The sequence below is a fragment of the Triticum dicoccoides genome, chromosome 4B, assembly GCF_002162155.2.
Source record: "Triticum dicoccoides isolate Atlit2015 ecotype Zavitan chromosome 4B, WEW_v2.0, whole genome shotgun sequence".
Classification (NCBI taxonomy): Eukaryota; Viridiplantae; Streptophyta; class Magnoliopsida; order Poales; family Poaceae; genus Triticum; species Triticum dicoccoides.
This window is the reverse complement of record NC_041387.1, coordinates 34,870,029-34,882,375: the sequence shown is the minus strand read 5'-3', so window position 1 is coordinate 34,882,375 and position 12,347 is coordinate 34,870,029. Positions and strand designations below refer to the sequence as shown.

Sequence of the window (12,347 nt, the reverse complement as noted above, 5' to 3'; positions counted from 1 at the left end):
GCTGGTAAACGAAAGCAGAGGATGCTACTCAATTAGCAACAGAAATGCCACCCTCTCAACACCCCTACCCCACAAATCTGCATGCTCATCAAGAGGCAGGCAGATACAGTGCCGTGATCATGCATGATGCAGTTTGAAACAACTTGGTTGCAGTTTGAAACAATCAAAAGGCAAAACACAAACACAGAATGCTATTCTGAACCCTGCAAACCAAACAGTCTTCTTACTCGGTCAACCACTAGCAGCAACATGAGCAAGATCGACACTACCTTACCTAAGCTCAGTGAGCTGCTAAACAAAGTAAATTAACTACCTTATGTAAGCTCTATCGGACACTGCAAAAAGTCCCTTAGCTAAGCCTCTTGTTAGCTTGGATGCAGTTTTGATTGTGTCTCTTTTTCTTTTATTTTTGATAACAAATACTATGTCTCTTTCCTTGAGATTCCGACTCGCGGGTGTTGACAATGGGCATTCGGACTGAGCTGTCACACATGCTCCTCCACGTCACTCGATTAAGAATGCCCTGTTAATCTCCGACGGCCGGCGAGCAGCGTGTGAACTGGTAATTTAATCACCAGCACTCCAGCAGACGGCTTTATTCTATCCTGGGAATATACTTGAGCAGGATAGCTTCAGCTAACCAGAACAGAGTCTAGAAGAGGGAACGGAGTCTAGAAATGACACCACGTACGTGAACCGTGGCTTATTGTCTTCACCTCTGGCTGATCTGTCTGGTCCAGCAAGTACAAAGCGCAGGGTAAGAAGACTTGCTGTGGAAGTAGAATGTACTCCAGAAAGTGAGTAGAAAACTTGGAGTAAATGCGCATGTCGCAATCTGGTCGACTGTGATTTGCTGAAAGCAACAGCGTCAGAGGCAGAGCACACGTATAAATGAGCTATCAATCTGCTTCAACAACCCAAGGCAGTTAAGCAGCGGCAGCGGCAGCTCAGATCACTCGGCTTACGGTGGTGATCATCAGTCGACAGCGGTGACAGACAGACACATGGCTCTCATACGGGAGAAGAGGCTTCCGCAGCTGCATCTCTCGCTGCCCGTCCCGCCCCGCGCCGTTGCCCAGGAGCTCGGCGTCCTCGGCCGGCTCCCAAACCCCGCGGTCGCGCCCGCGCCGACGGCCACCAAGGCCTCGACCCCGTCGGCTCTGTCCAGCCAGTTCCGCCTGGCCGACTTCGAGAAGCTCGCCGTCCTGGGCCGCGGGAACGGCGGCACGGTCTACAAGGTCCGCCACCGGGAGACAAGCGCGCTCTACGCGCTCAAGGTGCAGCACTACGGCGACCCCGCCGCGGCCGCCGAGGCCGACGTCCTCAGCCGCACCGCCTCGCCCTTCGTCGTCCGCTCCCACTCCGTCCTCCCGCCGCGGCGTCCGGCGACGTCGCGCTGCTCCTCGAGCTGGTCGACGGCGGGTCGCTCGACTCCGTCAGGACCCGCCGCGGCGCGTTCGCGGAGGCCGCGCTCGCGGAGGTGGCCGCTCAGGCGCTGTCGGGGCTGGCATACCTCCACGCCCGCCGCATCGTGCACCTCGACGTCAAGCCGGCCAACCTCCTCATCAGCACCGCCGGGGAGGTCAAGGTCGCCGACTTCGGCATCGCCAAGGTGCTCGCCCGCGCGGGCGACTACTGCACGTCGTACGCCGGCACCTCCGCGTACATGAGCCCGGAGCGCTTCGACCCGGAGGCGCACGGCGGGCACTACGACGCGTACGCCGCCGACGTGTGGAGCCTGGGGGTCACGCTCCTTGAGCTCTTCATGGGCAGGTACCCGCTCCTCCCCGCCGGGCAGCGGCCGAGCTGGGCGGCGCTCATGTGCGCCGTCTGCTTCGGCGAGCCGCCCGCTGCCAGACGGTGCCTCCTCGCCAGAGCTCCGGGGGTTCGTCGCCGCGTGCCTGCAAAAGGACTACCGAAACAGGGCGTCCGTCGCGGAGCTGCTTGCTCACCCATTCGTCGCCGGGAGGGACGTGGCACCGTCGAGATGCGCGCTCCGGAAGCTGGTCGCCGACGCCTCGTCGCCGTCGTTGGAGTGCCGGCATACGTGATCGTATTGGGTGGCGGAGCCATGCACATACATAGGATCAATTTTGCTAGGCATGTACAGTGCCATGTATGCAGGGCATAACACATCAGTTAGATTAGTGATAACCTAGAAGCTACTGTATTAGGAATGTACGTACTCACTTGTTCATGCAAAATATGAATCTCCGTACTACTAATTTTTCTATGTTTCGTCCATTGGCTGATATCCATTTCTTGTTCCCATCGAGCACCAAAAAAGGGTGAACTCATCGGGATCCAGTAAGTCATAGTCCACTAATTTAGTTATGGTTAATTATCTTTTTGCCCTAAGTGGTGTTCATGTGCTTAGTTTTGTCCCCAGTTGCGAATCGTGCTCAGTTTTGCCCCTAGACTGTGTGCAACTACTATGACGAGGCCAAACGGGCAGTTTTGAGCTCATTCCGTCTATTGCCGTTAGTGGTAGTGGGTCCGGAGCTTACACGTGGGACCGCGTGGACGTGGGTCCGGAGCTTACATGTGGGACCGCGCAACAACATCCCCAAATAAATACTAGGGTTCTAACCTGGTCACACTGTCTCTGTCCCGTCCGCCGGTCGGCCGTCCTGCGCCGCCGCCACCACCAGCTGCGCTGCCACGGCCATCCTGCTCCACCGCTACCTGCTCCGCTCACCACCTTCTCGTGACGCAACATGTGGGGCGCCCGCCACCTGCTCGACCCGCGGCGTGGCCTCCTTCCGTGCGCCCGGATGGAGCGCTGATAGGTGGGGGGCTGGTGCACACAGAGGAAGTACGAGGGTGAGCCCAAGGGCGAAATGGCGAGCGGCGGCGACCCCAGAGTATTTGGCAAGGCAGGCATCGGGTCGGAGACCCGCCGCATCCATGACTGGGTTCCTGAGGGGTAAGTCAGGCCTCCTGTTTAGATTGAGCATAGTTGTGCATTTCAACAGTCGATTCGAAATTGTTTGCCCTGTTAGTTTAGCTAATGGTGTGCTGATTGCGTCTCTGTTTTTCGTCGGTTGGGATGGAGTTGCGGTTTGCTTTCTTGGTGCACATTAGAAGGGACCGGTACATGTTGAATGCAAAGAATAAGAAGAAATTCCAAGGAGGTTTCGATTATCTGTTGCCAATGGCTTGTAATTGGAGTTTCAGACAATTTGGGGAGGTAATTTGCAGCCAATATCCTTGGGGTTTGCTTGATGAAGTGGAATACAAATACTACGATGGGGAAAAGAAATGGGTGACAGTTAGTAATGATGAAGAGCTGGCTACCATGTTTGGTAGGAGAAAGAGAATTTTCATGTGAGGCTGCAAATTGATGTGCTTGAGCACACATTTGGACCTAGGATGGTGGGTGCACCTTCTCGGGAAGAACCAAGTCGTCGTAATGGCTGCTCTAGCCAGACAGTTCAATTAGTGCACGGCGATGTGGTGGCTCGACAAGTGTGGGCACCGGCAGTAGGGTCCCCCTTGAAGTGGAGCCTGATGCCTACAATTCTGGGGTTGATCAAGAGAAGCTATATTCTGATGTTATTCAGAATTTAAGACGGGCACTGATACGTCTCCAACTTAACTATAATTTTTCATTGTTCCATATTGTTATATTATTATTCTTGGATGTTTTACAATCATTTTATAGTCATTTTATATCATTTTTTGGTACTAACCTATTGACATAGTGCCTAGTGCCAGTTGTTGTTTTCTGCATGTTTTTACATCGCAGGGAATCAATACCAAACATCGTCCAAATGCAGCGTAACTTTTTGAGGATTTTTTTGGGCCAGAAGACATCTAGTGGGCCAAGGAAGCACTTATGGGGTTCCCCGAGGGGAGCAGCACCCACCAGGGCGCGCCAGGAGGCCCAGGCGCGCCCTGGTGGGTTGTGCCCACCTCGGGTGCCCCCTGAACTGCCTATTTTCTCTATAAATACCCCAATATTCCAGAAACCCTAAGGGGGTCGAGAAAATCAATTCCAGCCGCCGCAGAGTCCAGAACACCAGATCCAATCTAGACACCATCACAAAGGAGTTCACCACTTCCAGTGGTGCCTCTCCGATGATGCGTGAGTAGTTCTTTGTAGACCTACGGGTTCGTAGTTAGTAGCTAGATGGCTTCCTCTCTCTCTCTCTCTCTCTCTCTCTCTCTCTCTCTCTCTCTCTCTCTCCCTCTCGATTATCAATACAATGGTCTCTTGGAGATCCATATGATGTAAGCCTTTTGCGGTGTGTTTGTTGGGATCCGATGAACTTTGAGTTTATGATAAGATCTATGTTTTTATCCATGAAAGTTATTTGAGTCTTCTTTGATCTCTTATATGTGTTGGAAATATGCCCTAGAGGCAATAATAAAATGGTTATTATTATATTTCCTTGTTCATGATAATTGTCTATTGTTCATGCTATAATTGTATTAACTGGAAACTGTAATACATGTGTGAATACATAGACCACAACATGTCCCTAGTGAGCCTCTAGTTGACTAGCTCGTTGGTCAATAGATGGTTATGGTTTCCTGACCATGGACATTGGATGTCATTGATGACGGGATCACATCATTAGGAGAATGATGTGATGGACAAGACCCAATCCTAAGCATAGCACCAGATCGTGTAGTTCGTTTGCTAAGAGCTTTTCTAATGTCAAGTATCATTTCCTTAGACCATGAGATTGTGCAACTCCCGTATACCGTAGGAATGCTTTGGGTGTACCAAACGTCACAAGTAACTGGGTGGCTATAAAGGTGCACTATAGGTATCTCCGAAAGTGTTTGTTGGTTTGGCACGAATCGAGACTGGGATTTGTCACTCCGTATGACGGAGAGGTATCTCTGGGCCCACTCGGTAATGCATCATCATAATGAGCTCAATGTGACTAAGTAGTTAGTCACGGGATCATGCATTACGGAACGAGTAAATTGACTTGCCGGGAACGAGATTGAAAAAGATATTGGGATACCGACGATCGAATCTCGGGCAAGTAACATATCGATTGACAAAGGGAATTGTATACGGGATTGATTGAATCCCTGACATCGTGGTTCATCCGATGAGATCATCGTGGAACATGTGGGATCCAACATGGGTATCCAGATCCCGCTGTTGGTTATTGAACGGAGAACGTCTCGGTCATGTCTGCATGGTTCCCGAACCCGTAGGGTCTACACACTTAAGGTTCGGTGATGCTAGAGTTGTTACGGGAAATAGTATGTGGTTACCAAAGGTTGTTCATAGTCCCGGATGAGATCCCGGACATGACAAGGAGCTCCGAAATGGTCAGGAGGTGAAGATCGGTATATTGGACGAAGGGTATTGGAGTCCGAAATTGTTCCGGGGGTACCAAGTGACGACCAGCGTGACCGAAAGGTGTTTCGGAGGCCCCGGCAAGCGTTGGGGGGCCTTATGGGCCAAGGGGTGGGGGCACACCAGCCCACTAAGGGGCTGTGCGCCCCTCCCAACCCCTCTCACGTAACCTGGAGAGGTGGGGGCGCCACCCCTAGGGCAGCCGCCCCTCCCGGCTTGGGGGGCAAATTTCCTAGGGGGTGGGGGCGCCCAAACCCATCTAGGGTTTCCCCTGTGGCCGCCACCCCTCCCCTAGGGAACCCTAGGGCACCTCCTCCACCCCCTTCCCCCTATATATAGTGAGGGAGAGAGAGGGCAGCCGCACCCTTCCCCTGGCGCAGCCCCTCCCTCCTCCAACACTTCCTCCTCCTCCGTAGTGCTTAGCGAAGCTCTACCGGAGAACAACGAGCTCCATCACCACCATGCCGTCGTGCTGTCAGAGTTCTCCCTCAACTTCTCCTCTCCCCTTGCTGGATCAAGAAGGAGGAGACGTCCCCGGGCTGTACGTGTGTTGAACACGGAGGCGACGTCTATTCGGCGCTAGATCGGATCTTCCGCGATTTGAATCGCCGCGAGTACGACTCCTTCATCCGCGTTCTTGCAACGCTTCCATATCGCGATCTTCAAGGGTATGAAGATGCACTCCCCTCTCTCTCGTTGCTAGTCACTCCATAGATTGATCTTGGTGATGCGTAGAAAATTTTGAATTTCTGCTACGTTCCCACATGTGGCATCATGAGCTAGGTCTATGCGTAGTTTCTATGCACGAGTAGAACACAAGTTGTTGTGGGCATCGATTTTGTAAATTTACTTGCCACTACTAGTCTTATCTTGATTCGGCGGCATCGTGGGATGAAGCGGCCCGGACCGACCTTACACGTACGCTTACGTGAGATAGGTTCCACCGTCTGACATGCACTAGTTGCATAAGGTGGCTAGCGGGTGTCTGTCTCTCCCACTTTAGTCGGATCGGATTCAATGAAAAGGGTCCTTATGAAGGGTAAATAGCAATTGGCATATCACGTTGTGGTTTTGGCATAGGTAAGAAACGTTCTTGCTAGAAACCTATAGCAGCCACGTAAAAAACTTGCAACAACAATTAGAGGACGTCTAACTTGTTTTTGCAGCATATGTCGTGTGATGTGATATGGCCAAAGGATGTGATGAACATATGTGATGTATGAGATTGATCATGTTCTTGTAATAGGAATCACGACTTGCATGTCGATGAGTATGACAACCGGCAGGAGCCATAGGAGTTGTCTTAATTTATTGTATGACCTGCGTGTCATTGAATAATGCCATATAATTACTTTACTTTATTGCTGAACCATTAGCCATAGTAGTAGAAGTAATAGTTGGCGAGACAACTTCATGAAGACACGATGATGGAGATCATGGTGTCATGCCCGTGATGATGATGATCATGGCGCCCCGAAGATGGAGATCAAAAGGAGCAAAATGATATTGGCCATATCATGTCACTATTTGATTACATGAGATGTTTATCATGTTTTTGCATCTTATTTTCTTAGAATGACGGTAGCATAAATAAGATGATCCCTCATAAAATTTCAAGAAAGTGTTCCCCCCAACTATGCACCGTTACGAAGGTTCGTTGTTTCGAAGCACCACGTGATGATCGGGTGTGATAGATTCTAACGTTCGCATACAACGGGTGTAAGCCAGATTTACACATGCAAAACACTTAGGTTGACTTGACGAGCCTAGCATGTATAGACATGGCCTCGGAACACAAGAGACCGAAAGGTCGAACATGAGTCATATAGCAGATGCGATCAACATGAAGATGTTCACCGATGATGACTAGTTTGTCTCACGTGATGATCGGACACAGCCTAGTTGACTCGGATCATGTATCACTTAGATGACTAGAGGAATGTCTATCTGAGTGGGAGTTCATTAAATAATCAAATGAACTTAATTATCATGAACATAGTCAAAAGGCTTTGCAAATTATGTCGTAGCCTACGCTTTAGTTCTACTGTTTTAAGATATGTTCCTAGAGAAAATTTATTTGAAAGTTGACAGTAGCAATTATGCGGAATGGGTCCGTACACTCAGGATTGTCCTCATTGCTGCACAGAAGGCTTATATCCTTAATGCACCGCTCGGTGTGCTGAACCTTGAGCGTCGTTTGTGGATGTTGCGAACATCTGACATACACGTTTTGATGACTACGTGATAGTTCAGTGCGTAATGTTAAACAGTTTAGAATTGAAGCACCGAAGACATTTTTGAAATGTCGCAGAACATATGAGATGTTCCAAGAGCTAAAATTAGGATTTTAGGCTCGTGGCCACGTCAAAAGGTATGAGACCTCTGAGAAGTTTCTTAACGTGCAAACTAAGGGAGAAAAGCTCAATCATTGAGCATCTGCTCAGATTGTCTGAGTACTACAATCACTTGAATCGAGTGGGAGTTAATCTTCCAGATGAGATAGTGATGGTTCTCCATAGTCACTGCCACCAAGCTATTAGAGCTTCGTGATGAACTATACCATATCAGGGATAGACATGATGACCCTTGAGAAATTCGTGATGTTTGACACCGCGAAAGTAGATATCGAGTAGGAGCATCAATTGTTGATGGTTAGTAAAACTACTAGTTTCAAGAAGGGCAAGGGCAAGAAGGGATACTTCAAGAAACGACAAATCAGTTGCTGCTCTAGTGAAGAAACCCAGGGTTGAACCCAAACCCGAGACTAAGTGCTTCTGTAATGAGGGAACGGTCACTAAAGCAGAACTACCCTAGATACTTGGTAGATGAGAAGGCTGGCAAGGTTGACAGAAGTATATTGGATATACATTGTATTAAATGTGTACTTTACTAGTACTCCTAGTAGCACCAGGGTATTAAGATACCGGTTCGGTTGCTAAGTGTTAGTAACTCGAAATAAAAGAGCTACGGAATAAACGGAGACTAGCTAAAGGTGAGATGACGATGTGTGTTGGAAGTGTTTCCAAGGTTGATGTGATCAAGCATCGCCTGCTCCCTCTACCATCGAGATTGGTGTTAAACCTAAATAATTGTTATTTGGTGTTTGCGTTGAGCATAGACATGATTGGATTATGTTTATCGCAATACGGTTATTCATTTAAGGAGAATAATGGTTACTTTGTTTATTTGAATAATACCTTCAACAGTCTTGCACCTAAAATGAATGGTTTATTGAATCTCGATCGTAGTGATACACATGTTCATACCAAAAGATATAAGATAGTAATGATAGTACCACATACTTGTGGAATTGCCATTTGAGTCATGCTGGTATAAAACGCATGAAGAAGCTCCATGTTAATGGATCTTTGGACTCACTTGTTTTGAAAAGATTGAGACATGCGAACCATGTCTATTAGTATATATGCATGAAGAAACTCCATACAGATGGATCGTTTGGACTCACTTGATTTTGAATCACTTGAGACATGCAAATCATACCACATGGTCAAGATGACTGAAAGGCCTCATTTTTTAGTGAGATGAAACAAGAGAGCAACTTGTTGGAAGTAATACATTTGATGTGTGCAATCCAATGAGTGCTGAGGCACGCAGTGAATATTGTTATGCTCTTACTTCACAGATGATTTGAGTAGATTCTGAGTATATTTACTTGATGAAACACGAGTCTGAATTATTGAAAGGTTCAAGCAATTTCAGAGTGAAGTTGAAGATCATCGTGGCAAGAGGATAAAATGTCTATGATATGATCATAGAGATGAATATCTGATTTACGAGTTTGGTACACAATTAAGACCTTGTGGGAATCGTTTCTAATACCGCCTGGAACACCATAGTGTGATGGTGTTCCCGAACATCATAAATGCACCCTATTGGATATGGTGCATACCATGATGTCTCTTATCGAATTACCACTATCATTTATGGGTTAGGCATTAGAGACAACCGCATTCACTTTAAATAGGGTACCACACAATTCCGTTGAGACGACACCGTATGAACTATGGTTTGGAGAAACCTAAGTTGTCATTTCTTAAAAGTTTGGGGCTACGATGCTTATGTGAAAAAGTTTCAGGCTGATAAGCTCGAACCCAAAGCGGATAAATGCATCTTCATAGGACACACACAAACAGTTGGGTATACCTCCTATCTCAGATCCGGAAGCAAAAGGGATTGTTTCTAGAATCGGGTCCTTTCTCGAGGAAAAGTTTCTCTTGAAAGAATTGAGTGGGAGGATGGTGGAGACTTGATGAGGTTATTGAACCATCACTTCAACTAGTGTGTAGCAGGGCACCGGAAGTTGTTCCTATGGCGCCTACACCAATTGAAGTGGAAGCTGATGATAGTGATCATGAAACTTCAGATCAAGTCACTACCAAACCTTGCAGGTCGACAAGGATGCGTACTACTTCAGAGTAGTACGTAATCCTGTCTTAGAGGTCATGTTGCTAGACAACAATGAACCTACGAGCTATGGAGAAGAGATGGTGGGCCCGGATTCCAACGAATGGCTCGAGGCCATAAAATCCGAGAGAGGATCAATGTATGAAAACAAAGTATAGACTTTGGAAGAACTACTCAATGGTCGTAAGGCTATTGAGTACAGATGGATTTTAAAAGGAAGACGGACAATGATGGTAAGTGTCACCATTAAGAAAGCTTGACTTGTCGCTAAGATGTTTCCCGACAAGTTCAAGGAGTTGACTACGATGAGACTTTCTCACTCGTAGCGATGCTAAGAGTCTGTTGGAATTATATTAGTAGTTACTGCATTATTTATGAAATCTTGCAGATAGGATGTCAAAACATTGTTTCCTCGACGATTTTCTCGAGGAAAGGTTGTACGTGATACAACCAGAAGGTTTTGTCAATCCTGAAAGATGCTAACAAGTATGCAAAGCTCCAGTAATCCTTCTAAGGACTGGAGTAAGCATCTCAGAGATGGAATATACGCTTTGATGAGATGATCAAAGATTTTGGGTTTATACAAAGTTTATGAGAAACTTGTATTTCCAAAGAAGTGAGTGGGAGCACTATAGAATTTCTGATGAGTATATGTTGTTAACATATTGTTGATCAGGAATACTGTAGAATTTCTAGAAAGCACATAGGGTTATTTGAAAAGTGTTTTCAATGGAAAACCTGGATTAAGCTACTTGAACATTGAGCATCAAGATCTATAAGGATAGATTAGAAAACGCTTAATAGTACTTTTAAATGAATACATACTGTGACAAGATTTTGAAGGAGTTCAAAATAGATCAGCAAAGAAGGAGTTCTTGGCTGTGTTATAAGGTGTGAGTATTGAGTAAGACTCAAGACCTGACCACGGCAGAAGAGAGAGAAAGGACGAAGGTCGTCCCCTATGCTTTAGACATAGGCCCTACAGTATGCTATGCTGTGTACCGCACATGAAGTGTGCCTTGCCATGAGTCAGTCAAGGGGTACAAGAGTGATCTAGGAACGGATCATAGGACAGCGGTCAAAGTTATCCTTATTAACTAGTGGACTAAGGATTTTTTCTCGATTATGGAGGTGGTAAAAGAGTTCGTCGTAAAGGGTTACGTCGATGCAAACTTTGACACTAATTTGGATGACTCTAAGTAGTAAACTGGATTCGTATAGTAGAGAAGTTATTTGGAATAGCTCCAAGTAGCGCGTGGAAGCTACATCTATAAGATGACATAGAGATTTGTAAAGCACACATGGATCTGGAAGGTTCAGACCCATTGACTAATAACCTCTCTCACAAGCGAGATATGATCAAACCCCATGGGTGTTGGATTCATTACGATCACATAGTGATGTGAACTAGATTATTGAATCTAGTGCAAGTGGGAGACTGTTGGAAATATGCCCTAGAGGCAATAATAAAATGGTTATTATTATATTTCCTTGTTCATGATAATTGTCTATTGTTCATGCTATTATTGTATTAACTGGAAACCGTAATACATGTGTGAATACATAGACCACAACATGTCCCTAGTGAGCCTCTAGTTGGCTAGCTCGTTGGTCAATAGATGGTTATGGTTTCCTGACCATGGACATTGGATTTAATTGATGACATGATCACATCATTAGGAGAATGATGTGATGGACAAGACCCAATCCTAAGCATAGCACCAGATCGTGTATTTCGTTTGCTAAGAGCTTTTCTAATGTCAAGTATCATTTCCTTAGACCATGAGATTGTGCAACTCCCGGATACCGTAGGAATGCTTTGGGTGTACCAAACGTCACAACATAACTGGGTGGCTATAAAGGTGCACTACATGTATATCCGAAAGTGTCTGTTGGGTTGGCACGAATCGAGACTAGGATTTGTCACTCCGTATGACGGAGAGGTATCTCTGGGCCCACTCGGTAATGCATCATCATAATGAGCTCAATGTGACTAAGTAGTTAGTCACGTGATCATGCATTACGGAACGAGTAAAGTGACTTGCCGGGAATGATATTGAACAAGGTATTGGGATACCGATGATCGAATCTCGGGCAAGTAACATACCGATTGACAAAGGGAATTGTATACGAGATTGATTGAATCCTTGACATTGTGGTTCATCCGATGAGATCATCGTGGAACATGTGGGAGCCAACATGGGTATCCAGATCCCGCTATTGGTTATTGACCGGAGAACGTCTCGGTCATGTCTGCATGGTTCCTGAACCCGTAGGGTCTACACAATTAAGGTTCGGTGATGCTAGAGTTGTTATGGGAAATAGTATGTGGTTATCAAAGGTTGTTCGGAGTCCCAGATGAGATCCTGTACATGACGAGGAGCTCCGGAATGGTCCGGAGGTGAAGATTGGTATATTGGACGAAGGGTATTGGAGTCCGGAATTGTTCCGGGGGTACCAGGTGACGACCAGCGTGACCGAAAGGTGTTTCGGAGGCCCCGGCAGGCGTTGGGGGGCCTTATGGGCCAAGGGGAGGGGCATACCAGCCCACTAAGGGGCTGTGCGCCCCTCCCAACCACTCTCACGTAACCTGGAGAGG

The 12,347-nt window shown here is 47.0% G+C and overlaps 1 pseudogene; it reads left to right on the top strand.

Moving 5' to 3' along the window:
- The first annotated feature begins 1,004 nt into the window (after positions 1–1,004).
- LOC119292468 lies at positions 1,005–2,051 on the top strand (annotated as a pseudogene).
- The last annotated feature ends 10,296 nt before the right edge of the window (positions 2,052–12,347 follow it).